The following is a 12,616-nucleotide window of genomic DNA, read 5'->3' on the forward strand; positions in this document are numbered from 1 at the left end:
GTCTCTCAGGGACAAGATGCTTGCTTCCTAAGGAAGTTATAACACTCCTTGGCTGGCCGTGTTTGCATAAAGTATTTAACAGGCGTGCGTTATTTGGGGCTTTGTGCTGAGCAGAAGGGGAATAAGGGAGGGGGGTGAACATTTACGTCAGGCAGATATGGAAGAACATTTTCCTGACATTTATATTTTATAATATTCCTGACAGGCAGAAACCAGATCTTCATAAACATCAAAGAATTCACACAGGAGAGAAGCCATATTCATGTCCAGAATGTGGGAAATGTTTTAACCGTAAGTCAAATTTAGATACACATTACAGAAGTCACACAGGGGAGAGGCCATATTCATGTTCAGAATGTGGGAAATGTTTCAACCAGAAATCACATTTCCTTATGCATCAACGAATTCACACAGGAGAGAAGCCATATTCATGTCCAGAATGTGGGAAATGTTATTCCCGGGAATCATATCTTCTTCATTATCTAAAAACTCATGTAGCAATATAGTCATTTCCTTGTTATTAAAATAATTTTGACAAATTTTACAAGAAAAAAAATCCAACAGTTACAGTCAAATTTTGGAAGAGAAAGAGAAACAATTTTTAGCACTAAAGGATGATTAGGAAATAGAGATGAGCGAATTTTCCATTAGTCCGTGTCATGAAAACCACTAACGGTGCCACCAATCCTGGACCTAAGGACGTGGGTACAGCGGAAGCCTCTGGCCTACAAGTGATTGCAAAGCAAACTTCACAGCACACTACATATGGACTGGGACACTGCTTGTTTGTGAGGTGCCAGGGTGTGGAGAAGCAGCAGCTTACCCACGGCTACTGCCTTAGGCACCATACACTGTCACCAGTCACGGTTTTACAACGCCAGCAAGTCGCCTTTACTTGGCAACACACTGGGACATATGCACATCCAGCTTTCCCAAGCTCCTGAGCAGTTCACTACTTTCACTCTGGCTACCTGGTAACACAACCAAGCTATTTTCTCTCTCGAGATTGTGGGTATGTTAAAGCAACGAAAAACAAATATATTAAATGTTAGATTTAATAGCCAAAAGTATTACAGTGCTTAAAAAGTTACAAATCGAGCAAAAACAAAAAGTCATACATAAAACAAACAGTCTAATAAAAAGAATGAATAAACCTTACATGACTGGACCATGAGGTTTCTTTGCGGGGAAGATGCCACCGAAAAGGTTGTGGTACTGAACGGCCATACGCATGTGGTTCTTCGGGATCTGACCTCGATATACGGTAGAAGAGATATTATAATAGGTCTCATCAGACCCTTCACTCCCCCTTCTGCTGAGGGAAGAAGGAGACGGCTTATAATATTTGATTCTAATCCAGTTTTAGCCCTCATTTCTGATGTGGGTCATATTTTTTCCAAGGAACATTCCATAGAAACAATATGGCTGTCATCTATACATACCACACATGAAAATTATCTATCATAATTCGGGGAGATATTGCGCTCATGTGGATTGCCAGTTACCAAAACTTTTCCAATTTTACCCAAAGGTGCGAATCTGCTCCCCGATCATGGATATATCCATGGATTCTGTAAAACTAGAATTATAATATAAAAAACTTTAAAATATTGTTCTACATTCTCCCAGCTGGGCAGTACAGACAGAGTGACTGCACAAGATGAAAGCCCCAGCCTCTGCATTTAATACTCATGTGCCAGTGGAGCCATACAGGGACACATCTGATGGTCCAAATAGTTATCCAACAGTGACAGCTACCTGTTCATTACTCTGTATAAAGACTCCATGTCTGCTCTCCATCAGATAACCTGCTTCAATTAACTGTTCACAGCGGGTGGTGCAGGCAGTGATCAGATGCCCCCAGCCTTTGATCTGCATAACTCCATATATGACAGTCCAAATCAGCCAAAAAAAATGTTTTCTACCCAATTGATCAGTTAAAAATTGAAAATACTTCAAACTCTCCATTTCCCTGTAAAAGACGTGTATGACACTAAGGTTTCCCAGGACTATATCCAAACCCTTTAAAGCAAAGCTAGCCTTAGTAATGTCAAAATGATGCTTTTTGCGTTACAGCCTATAATTGTCACTGGCAGATGACATGGCGCGTCTTACCTCTATATTACCCCATCCTTTACTAATAATATTACTGGGCCTGTCTCTGGTGTTTAAAGTGACACCTTATTATAAACTGATACCCAGAACTGAACTGCATATCCGAGATAAGGCTACACTAACACTTTGTAATGTAGTAGTGTTACGCTCCCGCGAGTTCATGCCTCTTTTAATACATGAGAATATCTTGTTGGCTTTAGAAGACACGGATTAATATTAAATTAGGTGATTTCATATGTGTTTTGCAAGTACAATCCAGATCCTTCTCTACCAGTGACTCTCCTAGTTTAACTCCCCTGAGCATACAATGACGGCCGATTATTATACCCAGATCCTTCTCTACAAGTATCTCTCTTAATTTAATTATCCTAAACATACGATGACTGCACATTATTACAATCAATCCTTCTCTACCAGTGACTCTCCTAGTTTAACTCCCCTGAGCATAAGATGACGGCAGATTATTATGCCCAGATCCTTCTCTACCAGTGACTCTCCTAGTTTAACTCCCCTGAGCATACAATGACGGCCGATTATTATACCCAGATCCTTCTCTACAAGTATCTCTCTTAATTTAATTATCCTAAACATACGATGACTGCACATTATTACAATCAATCCTTCTCTACCAGTGACTCTCCAAGTTTAATTACCCTAAATATACGATGACTGCACGTTATTACAAACAGATCCTCATCTACAAGTGATTTTCTAACACGGGACTCCGTAGTTTTACTGTTTTAATATAATTAATAAGTAAGTTTAATAGTGGACCCATCACTGAATCTTGGGGTGCACCTCTCATACTCAAGGCCCATTCATAGCACCAATTATTTACATGAGGGCTCATTCAGATGTCCATGCAAATTGGCTAGAAATCAGGATTGGCTCCAAACTAGACATTGTCAAATAAAAAGGTCTGAGAAAAATGTTTCAGGAAAATGTTTTTTTTTCCAAAAATCTCAACGTGAACACAGTCTTAATTTTTTATTAAAAGATTATTAGACAATTTTAGACAAACGTCTTTTAATGATTTGAGTGTTTTTGAAAAATACCAGCTTAGAGTGACTAGGAATATTTGTAATTGGAATATGATCTCGCTTACTAAAACACGGATGACCAGGAGGAATAAACTCTCCATTTCCCGAGACTAATAGACTAGAGGATTTCAGTCCTGGCCCTAGGAGGAGTGATCAGATACAATTCATCATAAATACTCCACTGCAGAGCTAGTAATATTTACGTTGGAATGTCAAAAGATATAGTCCCACCTGTTGAGGGTTCACCTATAAGCCGAGCTTCAAAAAAGTTCACTTCTTAAGGCTGCGTGCCCACGTTGCGTATTACAAGCGTATATGCTGCTGAATTTCCGCAGAGTAAACGCATGTAAAACGCATGTATATCCGCACCCCATGGTCCCCAATGGCATTCCGCAATGTCAATGCCCATGCTGCGGATTTTTCCGCAGCGTATATGCTGCGGTCAAAAATCCGCAGCATGTTCATTAATTTTGCGTTTCCGCATGCGGATGGTACCCAAGTCTGGAGGAGAGGAGACTCTCATTCAGACCTGGGTACCATTGTACCTGTAAAAAAAAGAATAAAATAAAGTTTATACTTATCTTCTGATGTCTTCCCGGTGTTTTCCCGCCGTCGCGAGGTGTGTGAAGGACCTGCCACGTCATTGAGTCATGTGACACATCACATGACTCAATGACGTCACCGAAGGTCCTGCACACAACAGCGTGAGCCGCTCAAGACTCCGGACGGGGCAGAGAATGCATCGGTAGGTGAGTATAAACTTTATTTTTTTATTTTTTACCATTCTGATTCTTTTTTTAACTATTACTGGTCACACTATATAAATCCATGCCGGTTGCATGGATTTATATAGTGTGAACAAGTTGTCAAGCACTTTCCAAGTGATGCTTGAATCACTTGGAGAAGTGCTTGATAACCCGCATGCGGAAATGCATGCAAAGACGCCTCACAAACGCTTGACAAACGCTTCTACCTGGCGGGAAAACCGCATGTAATATCCGCATGCGATTTTCCCGCCAGGGAGAAGCGTAAAAAATATGCTTCATTTCCGCAACGTGGGCACATAGCCTTACCATCATGGAAAATTAAATGTTAGGTGTCATGATTCCTCCCTTCAGAAGGTCAAGGGCATGGGCATGCTGAGATGTCAGTTTGTTGATAGACAGCTCAGTCATTCAATCGGGTGCAGGGGTGTCCTGAGCTGTTGGTACTTTGACAGCTCAGTCATCCAATCAGGAGACTAGGAGATGCTGGGCTTTTTGCAGGTGTTCCATGTGGCTAATTAATTCCTTGCTACTTAGCCCAGCTCAGAACTCTGCCAATCGTAGCACTCGCTCAGTGGTGCTTTTTGCCTGAATTTCTGTGCGCTGTTCATTGATCTATTGCTGCCTAAATTTGGACCTAGTTCTGACCATCTGTTTTCTCAACCCCTTTGCTCTGATCCACTATTCTCCTGGTATTTTGACTTCGGACCCTTACCTGACTTTGCTTTTATCTTTTCCCTCATTCTTATTACATGCTCACTTGTCATCTGACCCCGAAATGTTTGACTATCCTGCCTCATGGATTGTCTGTTATAGTACGATTTCAGTTTCATTTTTTTTCCTTGCCACCAATGGATCCAGCTTGTACTTTCTGATCAAGTGGAGAATCAGAACCAGATGGTCCAGGATCTGGCCAGGGTGCACCAGAAGCTAGAATCTTTACAGTCCCAACTACAAGGTCAGTTTACTAGTACAATGGGTGCTTCTCAAAGCTCTTCGCTAGTGACTGTATGTAGCATCGGCGTCTCTGCCGGGCAGAGACGCCGTTCCCCTCACCGCCGCGGTTCAGGTCCGGCATCTTTCTGCTCCCTTGCTGCTGTGGTGCGCACCGCGCGCAGCTCCCCGGGCACTGTGCTTAGGGCCCGCGCGCGCGCTCCCTCCCTCTTAAAGGGGCCACGCGCGCAGTCATAGAGACTTCTCCTATATAAGGCATCTACTCCAAAATGGAGGTGCCTGTGCAAGGTTGTTGTTCCGTGTGCTAACACTTGCTGTAGCCCTCAGGTCCCGCTGCTTTTCTGTCCTGCCTGCCAGTCTGTCTATCAGTCCAGCCCGCCAGCCTGTCTAACAGTTCTGTCCTCCTGTCTGTCTACAGTCATACCCGCCAGCCTGCTTACCTGGAGTTCCTGTCTGTTACCTGTTGTGTCCGCCAGCCTGCTTACCTGGAGCACCTGCCTGTAACCTGCTGTGCCCGCTAGCCACCCTACCTGGAGCACCTGCCTGTAACCTGCCGTGCCCGCCAGTCTGTCTTCCCGGAGCACCTGCCTATTATCTGACGTGCCCGCCTGCTTGCCTACCTGGAGCACCTGCCTGGCTATCTGCCGTACCAGCCTGCTTATCCACCCGGACCACCCGTCAGCCTTCCTGCCGTGCTCATCCGCTGTACTGGTCAGCTCCTGTCATCTGACCCGTGGGAGTCACCTGCTCTCACACAAGGTCAGTCCCAGAGTGGCACCTGGTCCACCTGCCCGGTTCCTCCCAGGGTCACGGACTCGACTGAGCCGCCGTGTGACCTGGGTCGGTCCGAGTAGGCACTTAGTTACGCCCCTCTGGTCCCTCCCGCAGCACAGAGGTTCCACCACCCGGACCCGTAACCTTGTAGTTATGACTTCTGTACCCTCTGATGTGCACTTGATCTCTCCCGAACCAATGGTGGCAGTTCTGGATACATTTTCGGGGGAGAAAGCAGTTTAGGGTCTTCAGGCAGAGCTGCAGATTGTTTATTAAGTTACGACCCCAGTCTTCAGGGAATGAGTCAGCGGGTAGAAATAATTATGTCCCTGCTGTGGGGGGGGGGGCCCAGATTTGGGCATTTCCTTGTCCTCACAAGCAACAGAACAATGTTTTGTTGACACCTTAAGGATAATTATGATGACCCTGGTAGGGTCCAGGTCGGAGAGGCAGAGATCATAAACCTGACACATGGGGGCTGCACTGCTGAGTACTATAATTTCAAGTTCTGGCAATGGTCCTCTGTGTAATGATGCTGCTCTCAGGTGCCAGTTCTACAGAGGTCTTTCTGATACACTTAAGGACGCTCTGGCTCTGCATACTCCACCTTGCTCCTTGGGGGAGGCCATGACCCAGGCCATTCGTATGCATCCAATAATTCGGGAAAGATGTCGTGAGCAACAGAGGGTTTCGGTCATTCCTCCAGAGTCCATCCGCTTACCTGAGGCGGAACCTATGGAGGTTGGAGCTTCCAGCTCTCGGGCCGTTGAGAGGAGATGTCGGCTTGTTCTCGGACCAACAGAAGATACAGATAGAAAGATTTAATGTAGACAGCACCGACCTCCACCTGCAGAGCCGCCACCACATACCTCCACCTGCAGAGCCGCCACCACATATATGGCTGCTCTGTGCGCACAGGAGCTGTGATGAGGTCACAGGAGGGGAGGAGTCAGGGGTCACATGATCAGGGGCCTCAGTGGATGCAGGACTCTGCTGTGCTGGTTGTCATGGTGCTGGATGAGCTGAAGTTTATGTGTGGGGTCAGGAGGGGTTTACAGTGTGGATGTAGCAGAGCCGCGTGTGTACGAGGTGTACAGAGCAGAGCCGCGCGTGTACGAGGTGTACGGAGCAGAGCCGCGCGTGTACGAGGTGTACGGAGCAGAGCCGCGCGTGTACGAGGTGTACGGAGCAGAGCCGCGCGTGTACGAGGTGTACGGAGCAGAGCCGTGTGTGTACGAGGTGTACGGAGCGGAGCCGTGTGTACGAGGTGTACGGAGCAGAGCCACGTGTGTACGAGGTGTACGGAGCAGAGCCGCGCGTGTACGAGGTGTACGGAGCAGAGCCGTGTGTGTACGAGGTGTACGGAGCGGAGCCGTGTGTACGAGGTGTACGGAGCAGAGCCACGTGTGTACGAGGTGTACGGAGCGGAGCCGCGTGTGTACGAGGTGTACGGAGCGGAGCCGCGTGTGTACGAGGTGTACGGAGCGGAGCCGCGTGTGTACGAGGTGTACGGAGCGGAGCCGCGTGTGTACGAGGTGTACGGAGCGGAGCCGCGTGTGTACGAGGTGTACGGAGCGGAGCCGCTTGTGTACGAGGTGTACGGAGCGGAGCCGCGTGTGTACGAGGTGTACGGATCAGAGCCGCGTGTGTACGAGGTGTACGGAGCAGAGCCGCGTGTGTACGAGGTGTATGGAGCAGAGCCGCATGTGTACGAGGTGTACGGAGCGGAGCCTCGTGTATACGAGGTGTACGGCGCGGAGCCGCATGTGTACAAGGTGTACGGAGCGGAGCCTTGTGTGTACAAGGTGTACGGAGCGGAGCCTTGTGTATACGAGGTCTACGGAGCGGAGCCTTGTGTATACGAGGTGTACGGAGCGGAGCCGCATGTGTACGAGGTGTACGGAGCGGAGCCTTGTGTGTACGAGGTGTACGGAGCGGAGCCTTGTGTGTACGAGGTGTACGGAGCAGAGCCTTGTGTGTACGAGGTGTACAGAGCGGAGCCTTGTGTATACGAGGTGTACGGAGCGGAGCCTTGTGTGTACAAGGTGTACGGAGCGGAGCCTTGTGTGTACGAGGTGTACGGAGCGGAGCCTTGTGTATACAAGGTCTACGGAGCGGAGCCTTGTGTATACGAGATCTACGGAGCGGAGCCTTGTGTATACGAGGTGTACGGAGCGGAGCCGCATGTGTACGAGGTGTACGGAGCGGAGCCGCGCATGTACGAGGCGTACGGAGCGGAGCCGCGCGTGTACGAGGCGTACGGAGCGGAGCCGCGCGTGTACGAGGCGTACGGAGCGGAGCCGCGCGTGTACGAGGCGTACGGAGCGGAGCCGCGCGTGTACGAGGCGTACGGAGCGGAGCCGCGCGTGTACGAGGCGTACGGAGCGGAGCCACGCGTGTACGAGGCTTACGGAGCGGAGCCGGGCGTGTACGAGGCGTGCGGAGCGGAGCCGCGTGTGTACGAGGCGTGCGGAGCTGAGTGTGTACGAGGCGTACGGAGCGGAGCCGCGTGTGTTTATATTCTGTCTGTCAAAAACATGGATAGAACATGAACGTGAAAAGCAGAGGTGTGAACGAGGCCTAGGACTGACACTGCGCCTCCTTTATTTCATCCATGCTGAGCTCTTCATTGAGGCTGTGGAGACGATGGGGCAGATTTATCGCAGGTTCATGCTGTTTGATCTATGTGCACGTGTTTAGACTAAGTTTACACAAACCACTAGGTGGCGCTTCCTCTGTGCCAGGAATGTGTGCTTCCGTTTTGCAGCATTTTTCAATGCGCGGTGCCTCGCTCTAGACCACGCCCCTTTCCAGTAAGGCGACGCCCAGTTGTTGCAGAATGTCCTGAATAAGGTATAAATGATGAAACAAGTTGATCACATTGGCGGCTTCTGTTGAATAAAATGAGAGAGTCGTAGCTGTGGAATATTGTACAATGGATAATACAAAAAAAATAGGACTCGCACACCTTTAGTATTTAATTAATCCTCTATGTGGCCAATATACTAACATACTAATACTCGATGTGTCAGCGCACTGCGACTACTGATTACATGAACTCCAATATTGCTGTAAACATTAGGTGCTTCGTTAGCGTTTTTTGATCAACAAGCACAAAGCCTCCAACCACGTCAAGGTGACCTTTTAATATGAATGGTCCCTAACAACTATATGTCCTACCTCTCTATGTGCCAAACCTTGTGTTGGAAAGATAGGTGGATAAGGGTGTTGAGCCCTGGAGGGGGCCATAGTGTGCTGACTAGTGATGAGCGAGTATGTTCGGTTAACCCTTTCGGCGAGTATGCTCGGGCGAATAACCGAGTATTTTCAGCGTACTCGGTGATATGTTTGAATCACTCCCGTGTGCATGATTTGCGACTGTTTGACAGCTTTAATAAATGTAAGGAATGCTTGTTTCTTAAGCATTAGTGCGCTTCTGGTCGGCTCTTCTGTTTACTTGCCCCTGTATCATCAAATGATGCACAACACACTTACGGTAGTCTATAGTCGCCCCAATCATTTTGATGATGGCTCCTTCGCAATTTAGTGCAACCTCTTGAAGTGAGCTGGGTGTAAGTTAACTTTAGGAGCACGGTCTGGTCATTTTACACATTTTCGTGGATTAAACACTTTTGACTGTGCCAGGAAAGTTCTGATGTTACTTATCAATTACTTTTGTAAAGCCGCCTCTTCAGAGAGGAAGAGGACTAGAGCTCTAGCTCCACAATTTCCCAGAAGAGCATGCATGGCTTATAAGTCTCCTCACTCTGACATGCCAGGCTTGGCTTGTCACTCTCCACAAGCAGAAATGTTATCCCGTAGACATGATTTGTAAAGCTGAAAAGCCCAACCACATCTGCCATTGTTGTATGAGCTTGTATCGTACCGTCCATACTCCGTGAATATTATATGCCTTACAGAATACATGTCTAACTCTGGCTTGTGGGCCAAATCTGGCCCGCAGGGTTGTTATATTTGGCCCGCAATACCAGAACCGCCACCCCCATGTGGGGCTATTATTTGTATGGAGAACTAGGTGGGGCCCATCATACTGTATACTGGTTGACCCGTGACTTAGTCCAAGTTTTTCATTTTGACCCTCTGTGTGTTGGAGCTTGATATCCCTGCCTTACAGCAATGTTCTCAGGATTATATACACTGCTCAAAAAAATAAAGGGAACACTCAAACATCTCATCCTAGATATGAATGAATGAAATATTCTCATTGAATACTTTGTTCTGTACAAAGTTGAATGTTATGACAACAAAATCACACAAAAATCATCAATGGAAATCAAATTTATTAACCAATGGAGGCCCGGATTTTGAGTCACCCCCAAAATTAAAGTGGAAAAACACACTACAGGCTGATCCAACTTTGATGTAATATCCTTAAAACAAGTCAAAATGAGGCTCAGTATTGTGTGTGGCCTCCACGTGCCTGTATGACCTCCCTACAACGCCTGGGCATGCTCCTGATGAGGTTGCGGATGGTCTCCTGTGCGATCTCCTCCCAGACCTGGACTAAAGCATCCGCCAACTCCTGGACAGTCTGGTGCAAGGTGACATTGGTGGATGGAGCGAGACATGATGTCCCAGATGTGCACAATCGGATTCAGGTCTGGGGAACGGGCGGACCAGTCCATAGCTTCAATGCCTTCATCTTGCAGGAACTGCTGACACACTCCAGCCATATGAGGTCTGGCATTGTCCTGCATTAGGAGGAACCCAGGGCCAACCGCACCAGCATATGGTCTCACAAGGGGTCTGAGGATCTCATCTCGGTACCTAATCGCAGTCTGGCGAGCACATAGAGGGCTGTGCGGCCCTCCAAAGAAATGCCACCCCACACCATTACTGACCCACTGACAAACCGGTCATGCTGATGTTGCAGGCAGCAGATCGCTCTCCACGGCGTCTCCAGACTCTGTCACGTCTGTCACATGTGCTCAGTGTGGACCTGCTTTCATCTGTGAAGAGCACAGGGCGCCAGTGGCGACTTTGCCAATCCTGGTGTTCTGTGGCAAATGTCAAGCGTCATGCACGGTGTTGGGCTGTGAGCACCACCCCCATCTGTGGACTTCGGGCCCTCATACCACTCTCATGGAGTCGGTTTCTAACCGTTTGTGCAGACACATGCCACAGCTCGCACTGATGTGCCATATTGGATGAACTGCACTACCTGAGCAACTTCTGTGGGTTGTACTGTAGACACCGCCTCATGCTACTGTACCTCTAGGGGTGAGAGCAACGGCAAAATGAAAAAGTGACCAAAACAACAGCCCAAAAGGCTGAGAACAGAGAAATAGTCTGTGGTCACCACTTGCTGAACCACTCCTTTATAGGGGTATCTTGCTAATTGCCTATCATTTCTACCAGTTGTCTGTTACATTTGCACAACAGCAGGAGAAATTGATTCACAATCAGTGTTGCTTCATAACTGGACAGGTAGATTTCACAGAAGTGTGATTGACTTGGGAGTTACATTGTGTTGTTTAAGTGTTCCCTTTATTTTTTTTGAGCAGTGTACTTTGCCAAACTGTCTTTATCTGGTAATACACATCACAAGAAGGGGTTAAAACAATAAGAGCCCCAGTTTGTTTTCTTGAACCATATACCTTCCATAATAAAACCTTCAGATAAGCTTTAGTGGATCTCCTGAAATGACTCTGATAGAGCAGTGGTCCCCAACCTTTTTTGCACCAGGGACCGGCTTGAAGCAAGATCATTTTTCCATGGCCCAGCAAGGAGGGGGTGGGGTGGGCGGGGCTTTGGTCATATGGGGGCGGGGTAATGGAGGGATTTGGAGTTTAGTGCATACTTATCATATAGTGTAGACCAGGTCCCCGCCAGGAGCTATGCCAGGAGCCCCACATAATGTGCTGTGCCAGGAGCCGCATCACTGAGGCCCCATCACGCCCTGCAGCAGGACAGGGCAGCTGTCCTGACAGCTGCTGTTCAGCTGCATTTACTTCATCCCAGGGGCGGACACAGACTGTAGTGGGCCCCTGTGCAAGAAATTTTTGGGGGCCCCCCCCGCCCTTCATAAGGCAACAAAGTTATGTAAACATAACCCCCCCATGTGCATCTCTCACCCCCCCATGTGCAGCTCACCCCCGTGCATCTCTCATCCCCCTCCGTGCATCTCTCATCCCCCTCCGTGCATCTCTCATCCACCCCCCGTGCATCTCTCATCCCCCCCGTGCATCTCTCATCCCCTCCGTGCATCTCTCATCCCCCCCGTGCATCTCTCACCCCCCCGTGCATCTCTCATCCACCCCCCGTGCATCTCTCATCCCCCCCGTGCATCTCTCACCCCCCCGTGCATCTCTCATCCACCCCCCGTGCATCTCTCATCCCCCCCGTGCATCTCTCATCCCCCCGTGCATCTCTCATCCCCCCGTGCATCTCTCATCCCCCCCGTGCATCTCTCATCCCCCCCGTGCATCTCTCACCCCCCCGTGCATCTCTCATCCCCCCCGTGCATCTCTCATCCCCCTCCGTGCATCTCTCACCCCCCCGTGCATCTCTCATCCCCTCCGTGCATCTCTCATCCCCCCCGTGCATCTCTCACCCCCCCGTGCATCTCTCACCCCCCCGTGCATCTCTCACCCCCCCGTGCATCTCTCATCTCTCCCCTCCCTCCCATGTGCATCTCTCATCTCTCCCCTCCCCCCATGTGCATCTCTCATCTCTCCCCTCCCCCCATGTGGATCTCTCATCTCTCCCCTCCCCATGTGCATCTCTCATCTCTCCCCTCCCCCCCATGTGGATCTCTCATCTCTCCCCTCCCCCATGTGCATCTCTCATCTCTCCCCTCCCCCCATGTGCATCTCCCATTCCTAGTTAATTGTATTTAAAAAAAAATAAAACTTGTTATACTTACCCCCATGCGATCCTTGCAGAATCCTGGCGCTCGTCCAAATCGCTGACACCAGGTTCTCCTGACTTCCGGCCATGTGACGGCGC

At 48.9% G+C, this 12,616-nt stretch overlaps 2 protein-coding genes across 2 annotated transcripts in view; one reads left to right on the forward strand and one right to left on the reverse strand.

Moving 5' to 3' along the window:
* Positions 1 to 6,524, reverse strand: part of LOC141192387 (uncharacterized) — a 391,820-nt gene extending 385,296 nt beyond the window's left edge. The window contains exon 1 of the mRNA XM_073661906.1: positions 6,489 to 6,524. The gene's annotated coding sequence lies outside the window, so the exon portion shown is untranslated. The remainder of the gene's footprint in view (positions 1 to 6,488) is intronic.
* LOC141192389 (uncharacterized) overlaps positions 1 to 12,616 on the forward strand; it is a 208,977-nt gene that overhangs the window by 43,706 nt on the left and 152,655 nt on the right. The window lies entirely within an intron of this gene.

The sequence above is a fragment of the Phyllobates terribilis genome, unplaced genomic scaffold (assembly GCF_046119375.1).
Source record: "Phyllobates terribilis strain yellow unplaced genomic scaffold, ASM4611937v1 Scaffold_60__1_contigs__length_8166268, whole genome shotgun sequence".
Lineage (NCBI taxonomy): Eukaryota > Metazoa > Chordata > Amphibia > Anura > Dendrobatidae > Phyllobates > Phyllobates terribilis.